This window comes from Sinocyclocheilus anshuiensis, unplaced genomic scaffold, assembly GCF_001515605.1.
Source record: "Sinocyclocheilus anshuiensis isolate Anshui unplaced genomic scaffold, SAMN03320099.WGS_v1.1 scaffold2116, whole genome shotgun sequence".
NCBI classification, from domain to species: Eukaryota; Metazoa; Chordata; class Actinopteri; order Cypriniformes; family Cyprinidae; genus Sinocyclocheilus; species Sinocyclocheilus anshuiensis.
In genome coordinates, this window is record NW_015546139.1 from 43,466 (window position 1) to 54,476 (window position 11,011).

Sequence of the window (11,011 nt, forward strand, 5' to 3'; positions counted from 1 at the left end):
TGTGATCAATGAAAAAATCTGTTTTCCTTTTGATATTGTGGTAACAGATATGACACTTTATAAAATAACTTTTGGTGTAAGAACTTTTAGATTAAAATATTTTCTTAGAGAGAGCACATAGACTTTTCAGTGCTTCAGATCTTAACAGTGAGGGAAAGTTGCATCATATCCTGTATCTTACATAGTTGTGGGAGATAATTCCACTAATTTAAAGGCAAAGTATGGTACGGTAACAGAGTTGACACAACATTTACGGACACACATTTTTATAAGAAAAAAGTTATTTAAAAAAATAATAATGTTGTAGAATTAGGTAAATGACTTTTTAGGGCTTTTATAAATAAAATGAATGAAATATTACCAAAAGAAAAGTACAATAAAATATTTTGATTACACAATGATACATGATGGAAAAAAATGCACTGACTAATACAGACAACAAGAAATCATGATTTTCAGCTATTTAAGACACTTTGCAAAAAATATTATATCGTTATGGACTGTAAAATCTTGTAATTTATAACAATGAGTAACACAGTATTAAAATAATTTAAAATATAACCATTTGGAAAAAGTTTGCAAATTAATGACTTCGGACACCAAATGTACCTGCAATTATAGAATCACTCGTATGCAAACATATTTGGCAATACATCTCTTTCTCATTCTGCTAAATAGTACTTTTTTCTTATACCCTTCACACAAAAAAAGAAGCTCAAAAAGTGGTTCAAATAAATATGAAAATTCAAAGAGGTTTGGAGGCATTCATATTCACAGGGCCCAATAGTAACAGGAGTGCTAGGGAGCCCTCGTAGACAAAAAGCCTTGTCTAAGAGGCCTTGTATAGGCTATGGGACCCATATATTCCAGCATAAATAAGCATTAGTTTTCATTGTTGTTGGGTTTTCTGTATACCAAACTGGATGGTGCAACCTTTAAGCCCAGGGCCCCCCTGGGCTCCTGGTAGTCAAGGGCCCCTGGGCACTGGCCCCATTGGCCCCGTCAGTAATCCGTCCCTGCTTGCATTGGTCAATACCCATGGTTTTGGCATCAAATAATTTATGGGAAGACCTTCGGGTCAATTTGACACAGATAAATAGATGTGAGTCAGCCGTCTAACAATTTTAAAAGAGTAATTGACTCATGTTTTTGATGTAGGTATCATTCCAGATTGTTTTCTTTGAAAATACATTTTTGTTGTATCTTTGTTAAAATGGTAACATCTTACTCCATACAGTTCAGATTTTTAGAAAGTTCAGTGAAGGTGAACTATTGCAGACTTAAATGGATTTAGCACTGTATGTGTAGCCATTATGTTGCCAGTAATCTTGACAACAAACATAATTTGTTTCCAAGAATATCTGTTGAGAGGGATTTTGTTCCCTTTTGTTTACTCAACATGGATATGAGTTTAGGAGTGCCTCTCTTCTAGAAAATGTACAAGGTTGCAAAACAAATTATATATTGATTTCCATTTTTCATTTTCATATGGATCAACCATCTGCTGAAGTGTATCCATTGTTGTGTCACTGAGGGTAATTGGTGGAACAACAACATTATTATTTGTTCATAACTCTGAGAGTGTTATGTTGCCATCAATAACAAAACCACTGTTTGTGTCATAAATACCATTCATACTTGGGTTATGCATTCCTGCATTGTTGACTAAGCCCCTTTGCCACAGATTAAGAGGATTTTGCCCCCCTTGTGTTGAAAGACCATGGTTATTCCAGTGGTTCTGAAATTCAGCACTTCCTTGAATTTGTGGCAAATAATTATAATGAAAGCAAAATACATGGAGCTCATAAAGTGAATCCAACACACCATTCTCCTCCATAAAGTTCAAAAGATTACCAAAATGAAATGACACCACTCGATTTAGCTCTGCCCATAATCTCTCAATTCTTTGATTATGCATTGACCTGCCAGTTATTACACTGTGTCTGTTTAATCCTCTCCTATGAAGCATGAAACAGGCAACACCAGTGTTTTCAAGTATATGATCACACCTCACCGTCGATGGCTCTGTTGTTATCTAGACAAGCAAGGTAATGATGGCTCGACTAAAACATCAACACAGACGTGGAACACATCCTCTTTCTCACAAGTTTGTGGTTTCCATCTATGTGCCTAAGAGAAATTGAAACCAGTTTAAATCATGTGTGGTAAAAGTAAAATAATATGGAAGCATATGGGTAGCAAAATTCATTTTGAAATGTAATATGCAAATGGTAATGCAATATGTAAAATACATTTATTTTAATACAAAAATATATTTCTGTATTTAAATTTACATTCAATATCATAAATTAACTTAAGAGCCTTCTGACTTCTAACGCATGGCCCTTTCACAAACAGGCCTTGGTAGAGCAAAAAAAAAAAAAGATGAAATAAAATCAGACATTCTTTTCAACTCTTCAAATGTAAAAAACAAACAAAAAAAATAAATACTCGGTTACTAACGTTACCTCGGTTCCCTAAGATACGGAACGAGTACTGCGTCTTTTAAGACGCTTTGGGGAAAACTCCTTTTTCTCCGATGACTGAAGCCTTTCAATAACACAGTGTAACTGCACGGCCATTGGTTCGTGCAGTGAATAAAAATCGAACCGAGCGGAGCTGCACGAGCCTATAGCGACAAAGCCCGCCAGAATGAGCGGGGCCATCTGGCTATATAATCGGCCATTTCGCCGTAGGATCCTCAGGTTACTTCAACTGAAGCGAAGACTGAGTCGTGCAGCTACATAGCACAGCAAAGTACGCAGTACTCGTTCCGTATCTCAGAGAACCGAGGTTACGTTAGTAACCGAGTACGTTCCCTATCAATACTTCACTCATACTGCGTCTGCTTAGATGCTTTGGGGAACCAGTACAATCCCGCCGTGCTATGCTAGAGGAACAACTAATACTTGAACTTGCCTTAAGCACCCAAGGGGGCCCAGAGGGACCAAGTATTTTGCAGGGAAGCCCCGCAGGAGGCAGTAGGGCCAAACTCAGAGAGGTCAGCCCAACCTTGCATAATCGTCCCAAGATAATTTAGTACAGCCTCGGAACTCAGTAAGGGCCAAGAGCATACATGAAAAAGGTAAACGCCAAGCACTGGTTTTGTCATATGACAGAGTGCCCTGATTATGCAGAAAGGACCCGAGCCTGTAAGGCCGGGATGTCCCGATTATAACACCTGGCAAATGTGGACGGTGAGGCCCAGCTGGCCGCCGCACAAATCTCTGCAATGGACACACCACTAGACCAGGCCCAGGAAGAGGCAACGCCTCTGGTTGAGTGGGCTCTTACTCCCATGGGGCATTGAAGGCCCAAAGAAGAGTATGTTAGCATAATAGCGTCAATTATCCATTTGGAAAGGCTCTGCTTCATGAACGGAGGACCCTTGGTGCGGTCAACGAAGCATACAAATAGCTGATTCGACTGCCTGAATGGGGCGGAGTGCTCCACATAAACTTTCAACGCCCTGACGGGGCAGAGTAAATTCAACTCTTAGTCTTGCTCCGAATGAGGAATCGCCGATAGAGTTATTACCTGTACTCTGAATGGAGTAGAAAGCACTTTAGGGTATGTAATCATGCCTTGGTTTCAGGACAACTTTAGAGTCGTTGGGCCCGAATTCGAGGCAGGTGGGGCTCACAGATAGCTCCTGCAGATCTCCCATACGCTTTACCGATGCTAACGCTAGTAGCAGAGCAGTCTTATGCATCAGGGGACGAAGGTCAATGGACTGTAGCGACTCAAATGGAGGGCTCTTCAGAGCGCTCAACACTGTGGGCAGATCCCATGTAGGGACGGTGATGGGGTGCGGCGGGTTGAGCCTTTTAGACCCCTTCAGAAAATGAACAACTAAGTTGTTCCTGCCCACCGATTGGCCAGCCATAGGAGCGTGAGAGGCTGCTATGGCTGCTACATAGACCTTGAGCGTGGAAGGCGAACGACCCCAGCTCTTGCAGGAAGGACAATATCAGAGATATGTTGCAGGAGGTTGGGCTCTTCAGAGCGCTCAACACTGTGGGCAGATCCCATGTAGGGACGGTGATGGGGTGCGGCGGGTTGGGCCTTTTAGACCCCTTCAGAAAATGAACAACTAAGTTGTTCCTGCCCACCGATTGGCCAGCCATAGGAGCGTGAGAGGCTGCTATGGCTGCTACATAGACCTTGAGCGTGGAAGGGGAAGACCCTTATCCAACAGCTCTTGCAGGAAGGACATTATCAGAGATATGTCGCAGGAGATTGGGTCTGCACCGCGGGCTGCACACCAGGCGGAGAAGACAGACCATTTAAGGGCATAGAGGCATCTTGTAGACGGTGCTCTTGCCTGAGAGATTGTGTTTAGCACATTCTCGTGGAAGTTCGCAAGCTCCCATCGAGAGGCCAAAGGTGCAGAGCCCACAGCTCGGGCTAGGGATGCCATATCGTTCTGTACGCCTGAGAGAGGAGGTCTCACCTCAGGGGAATGGGTCACGGGGCTGCCGAGCAGCCGGTACAGCTCTGCAAACCAGTGCTGGTTCTTCCAGAGCGGGGCCACCAACAGAACCTTGCGTCTCTGTTCCCCGACTCGCCTGATTACCTGCAGGATCAGAGCGATCGGGGGAAAGCATAAAGGAGGTGGTTCGGCCAGTCGTGGGCCAACGCGTCCCTGTCCTTCGAAAAGTAAGTTGGGCAATGAGAGTTGTCTTCTGAGGCGAAGAGATCGACCTCTGCCCTGCCGAAGATCACCCAGATTTTCTGAACCGTTTGAGGGTGGAGCGTCCACTCCTCCAAGGGGACGTTGCTCTATGACAGCATGTCTGCTTCTTGGTTCAACCTGCCCGGTACATGCGCTGCTCTTAGCGAGCATAAGTTGAGCTGAGCCCATTCCAAGAGGCACTCCACCAGTGTGAAGAGGCGCTTCGAGGAGAGACCGCCCTGGCGATTTATATAGGACACCACCGTCATGCTGTCCAAATGGACTAAAACGTGGTGTCCCCTTACGTCTGGCAGAAAGGTGCGAAGGCCCAGACACACTGCCAGCATTTCCAGGCAGTTGATGTGAAGCCGACCTTCCTCTTTCAACCAGTGGCCGAAAGCTGGTTTGCCATCGCACAGCGCTCCCCAACCTGTGTTGGAGGCATCTGTCGAGACCACCTTCCTCCTGCAGACCATTCCCAGGGGCACGCCCTGTTCCATCCACTGAGAATTTTTCCAAGGGGCCAGGGCTGTTACACAGGCCTGGTCCACCCTGACATGAAGGTGTCTGAGACGCCTGGCGTGGGACGGAACTCGTGGTTTCAGCCAGTACTGAAGGGACCGCATGCGGAGCAGACCCAACTGAAGTACCAGAGACACAGAAGCCATGAGGCCCAGCATCCTCTGAAATGCCTTGAGAGGGCGAGAGGCTCAAACTTCGAATGAGGCCGCGAGCTGCTGAATGTTCAGCGCATGTTCTGGTGCGACTATCACCCACATTTGGCTGAGTCTAAAACTGTTCCCAGGAACGATATTCATTGGCTGGGGAACAGCTCGCTCTTGGCAAAATTGACCCTGAGTCCCAAGCATTCTACGTGGCTGAGGAGGAGGGATCTGTGAGATAGTAGCTCGTCCTCTGACTGGGCCAGAATGAGCCAGTCATCGAGGTAATTCAGAATGCAGATTCCCATCTGTCTCAGTGGGGAAAGAGCCGCATCCATGCACTTCGTAAAAGTACGAGGAGCTAGGTACAGTCCAAATGGAAGGACTTTATACTGATAAGCCACTCCCTCGAAGGCGAATCTCAAGAATCGTCTATGATGGGGGGCTATCTGGATGTGAAAGTATGCGTCTTTCAGGTCCAGCGAAAAGAACCAGTCCTCTGGGCATACTTGCGAGAGGATCTGTTTCAATGTAATTTTCCTGAACGGCCGTCTCATGAGGGCGCGATTCAAGTGCCTGAGATCGAGGATGGGCCTTAGGCCGCCATCCTTCTTGGGGACAAGGAAGTAAATGGCTGTAGAAGCCTAACTCGCTCTCGGCTGGGGGAACTGTTTTTACGGCCCCTTTTGCCAGCAAATTCATCACCTCGGCACGTAGGACGTGTGCATCCTCGCTCCGAACCGAAGTGGAGACCACGCCATTGAATTGCGGGGGTCTTCGAGCGAATTGGAGTATATAACCTTGTTTTATTATCTCCATAACCCAGTCTGACATTCCGGGGATGGTCTGCCAGGCCTCGGCCCGCGTGGCAAGGGGCAGATCAGGATGACGCCAGAGGCGCAGGGTCCAACGCTATCTTGGGTCGGGGGCCCTGGCGTTTAGGAAACAGGTAGCGTCTGGCCGAGCGGGAGCATTGACGAGGATCGGGCTTAGGAGCGTGAGAGCAGCTGGCAGTGCAGGCTTTGCGGGATGCTGAGTCTGCACATTTTTGGGGCGACTGGAAGCAGCCGTCGAACTAGAGCGCTTTGGCAGGAAGTGTCGCATTGCCTGGGACGACTTCTGTGCAGCGGTAAAGCGTTCTGCGAAACCCTCAACTGTCGGTCCAAACAGGCCAGTACATGAAACCGGAGAATCGAGGAAGGGGACCTTATCCGCATCCTTGATCTCTTGTGAGGTTTAACCATAGATGGCGCTCAAGCACCACTAGGCTGGCCATGGATCTGCCAATCGCCTGCGCAGTCATCTTGGTGGCGCATAGAGCCAGGTCGGTCGCACTGCGCAGCTCCTTAAAAGCTCCGGGGTCTGGCCCGAACTCGTCCATGCAATGGAGGAGCTTGGCCTGGAAGACCAGTGGAGCCATGGAATGAAGCCGAGGCCGCTTGTCCGGCAGACGAGTAGGCTCGTCCGGTGAGAGCTGAAGTCGTCCTACATGGCTTGGACGGGTGGGCGGCCTTTGCCTTCCAGCCGATGAATGAATGAATGATGCATTTATATAGCGCTTTATATAGAGCAGAGATGCTCAACCACCTACTCATCCAGGGGAGGCAGTTTGTCATATCCCTTCTCTTCGGCGCCATCGACAGACGTGAGGGCAGACGAAGATGAGGCATGAAGGTGGGCTGAGTAGGGGGCGCGCCAAGATCTGGTGATCTCATTGTGGACCTCCGGGAAGAATGGTGAAGCTTGTTGTCGAGGGGCCTGACTGTGCCCTGGCAAGAACCACTCATCCAGCTCCTCCACAGCTTTAGACAGTTTACTGTAGAGTAACTGTTGAATTGCTGAAGGTGTAAAACGCTAGACCGTAACGTTACAGTATATTTGAGATTTTGCTGTAAAAACACGTTTTATTATGTATAGTGAACAACGGAGCTCCAGTAAGCACACGTAACTTGCGTCTCCAAAGTGCATTTACATAAACCATATACATATTAAAGATGATTACTAAATGTCTATTTAATATGTGACAGGAAAATGTTCTAAAAGAATTGTAGATAGGCACATCTAATAGACATGAAATAGACATCGGAGTGATGTATGTGCACTTGTATGTAATAGAATTCACTGTCAACACGGCTTACATTAGTTGAATGTAATGTAAATAAATAAATCTACATAGAGTAACTAAACATAAGTTATCTAGTTCATTAGTATTGTTGATCAATTTAGGAGCATTTGTGTTGGGTAAAAAGTGAGTTAACACATCGGCAACTACCTCAACATTTAAATTGTAGTATTGAGCAGATAAATCACAGAGGTGACTTGACTCTTGTCTGGATGTTACAGGAACAGATGAGACACATGTGTTTATCCACTGCGGAGTGACTGATGAAGCAATGCTGCCATCAAAGGCTTTGAGTGAGTACACTACAGAAATGAATTAAACATCTTTTAAATCTTAAGTTGTATTTTATTTTAGTTATTCTAATTTCAGAATTATTACAGCACTTTTCTAATTATTGATTCCTGTTCATTTGCTGCAGAGCTTTTGTGGAGCAGGACCTGCAAGGAAAGGTGACGGCGGCGTTTGTGAAAAAAAGGGAAAACCTGAAACAAAAACAACGTAAGATCATTCTGTTACTTCTAATACAGAAATCAAATGACATTGTGCTGTTAAAATGACTGCTTTTGTATTGTGTTTGTGCATTTTTGCAGGATCTGAAATGTCTGCAGACTGCTGTGTGCAGTGAGGATGGAGATGCCTACAGCAGCACAAGGATTGAACAGCGTTGAGGCAAGCAAATAATGACTGAATTTATATGTTTGGCTGAACTAACCCTTAAAAATAGAAACTGTATGAAATATATGTAAGCATTTATATTATAGTAGTACCTTGAAGAAATAAACTTTAAGAAATAAGCAGCTTTATTGAGCGTTTGTGCCCAAGACGCAAAAAAGCATTTACAAAAATCACATTTACATTTCTGCATTTGGCAGAGACTTTTATTCGAAGTGACTTACAGTGCTCTTATTACAGGGACCCCAATCCCCCAGCAGCCACCCGGAGTAAAGCCAGCGGTGGTGACGACTGCAGAGATCGAACCAGCAACCTTCTGCTGACCAGCTCACTACACCACAGAAGTAATGAAGCTATATCAAAAATCAGCTGTGTTGAAATGCAGCAGGACGTGGGCTCACCATCTGTAAATACATGAATGTTTGAATAAAGCTTTGTTTCATGTGTTGATGACTTGTATTTATTTATTTGCATGGTTTTATTCTTTTACTCATTTATTCGTGTTTCCTGTTGTCCGTAAGTAAAATATAATTGTTACATTAACTTGTGCATTAATTCATTACTTGACTGAAAATTGAGATGTAATCACTTTGGCTGCGTTTGTCTAGTGTGTATTCATGCATAGCTGTGGCACATGACAAAACTAATTACATTTTGTTTGTTTTACTAAAATTATATATAAAATGAATTAATGGTCAGCATTTATCATAATTATTGTAAGTGTTGGGGTGGGCTAGCAATGCATTCTGGGGTAATATTATTATTTTTTAATTAGTAATTCTTACATTTTTCCAGTATAAAATCAACAGTCGTCTCCACAGACGAGATCTTCGAGCAGCTGATGGACGTTTCTTTTGTGCAGATATTGAGGAAAACTGTACTAGTTAGGGTTGTCATGTTACTGATGCTATGAGGTGTTAGTGCACCTCCCTTACCTTCTTTTTATTATTACTGCAGAACTTTTAATTACATACAAGCTCAGGGAAATATGGTTGTATCTTTAACAACGAACAATCATAATAGAAAACATAACTATAATGGCTTTGCGTACACCATAGTATGAGAATATACACAGAAAAAAGGCAAAATTAGAAGGGTAAATATTTTTGAATAAACATAATATTCATATAATCATAAAGCATCAAAAATTGCATTTGCTGTTGTTGCTATTTATAAGCCTGAGGGATGAAACAAAGAGAGTTAAACAAGAAAAAGAGGGAAAACAAAGGAGATTTAAGCTGGTTTTGCTTGTGGATGAAATTAACATATTCAAAAGACAACAATTTGGGGTTTTCATAATAAAATCTAATATCTTTAAGGATAAAATTGTGGGTCATATTAGTAGGGTTAAAAAGATAAAAACTTAAATCAACCCAAAATGTATTGGTTATACTACAATCACAATAAGGGCAGCTGTTTCTCCAACAAGACCACAAAAAGACTTTTATTTTGGTCTGACGATGTGACGTCACGAGGCTGCGCCGCGCTCCCGCATTTGTAATTCGTCTGAAGAAAGGTGAGTGCTTTCAATTGTTTAAAGTGTTTTAATCAACTAAACACATTTAGAGAATTGTTTATAAAACTGTTAAATTAATTATAAACAGGTGAAACATGGTAATGCTTTATCTAGTGATTTTAAGCCTGAGGGATGAAACAAAGAGAGTTAAACAAGAAAAAGAGGGAAAACAAAGGAGATTTAAGCTGGTTTTGCTTGTGGATGAAATTAACATATTCAAAAGACAACAATTTGGGGTTTTCATAATAAAATCTAATATCTTTAAGGATAAAATTGTGGGTCATATTAGTAGGGTTAAAAAGATAAAAACTTAAATCAACCCAAAATGTATTGGTTATACTACAATCACAATAAGGGCAGCTGTTTCTCCAACAAGACCACAAAAAGACTTTTATTTTGGTCTGACGATGTGACGTCACGAGGCTGCGCCGCGCTCCCGCATTTGTAATTCGTCTGAAGAAAGGTGAGTGCTTTCAATTGTTTAAAGTGTTTTAATCAACTAAACACATTTAGAGAATTGTTTATAAAACTGTTAAATTAATTATAAACAGGTGAAACATGGTAATGCTTTATCTAGTGATTTTAATGAAAGGTATTTTATTTGTGTGAAGCGTTCAGGCGCATGAGTAACAGAAGCGGTGCTTTCATTTCGCTCTCTATATAGCGAATCAGTTTCATTTTAAACACGAGATCGGTTGATGAAGGAGTGATGGAGAAACGAAGCATTTTGAAACTCCGAGTCAACGGAATCGACTCACTCGCAAAGTGATTCACTGTTTTGAATCATGAATCGCCACACGCGTTCTGCTGCTGTGTAAATGCAACAACTATTTATTTAAGGTTATTTTTAATTTTGCATTGTTCTTTTTGTGTTTCTGTTTTATTGTAGCGCTTTGGGTTTAAGAAAAGCACATTATAAATCAAATGCATTATTATTAACAAGAACAACAAACACAAACGTGTAATGAGAACGTTTACAAACCAACTGCAAGCGTTTTCATGAATGTGTAATCTATTTAATTTGATGCACAAACAATTTAATACTAGATATAAATCATAAACACCTAAATCTGAACTTTCTGTGTAATTTGTAAATATATTTTAATCAGGTAATTTAAGTCCATTAACTCTCTGGGCTGCATTTCCCAAAAGTATTGTAAGCCTAAGTTGATAACTCCACTGGTTTCAATGGGTCTAATGCTGCGTTCAAGTCCTCCTGGGACGTTCGTACTAACAAGTTGACAAGTCGTTATTAAGACGTCAGGTGCGTTCAAGTCAGTTTAGTCGGCACAAGATGGCGGTGTACCTTCTTTTAATAAATTACAAGAAAATACAACAGGGTCTGTTAACTCTGCTTATAGAAA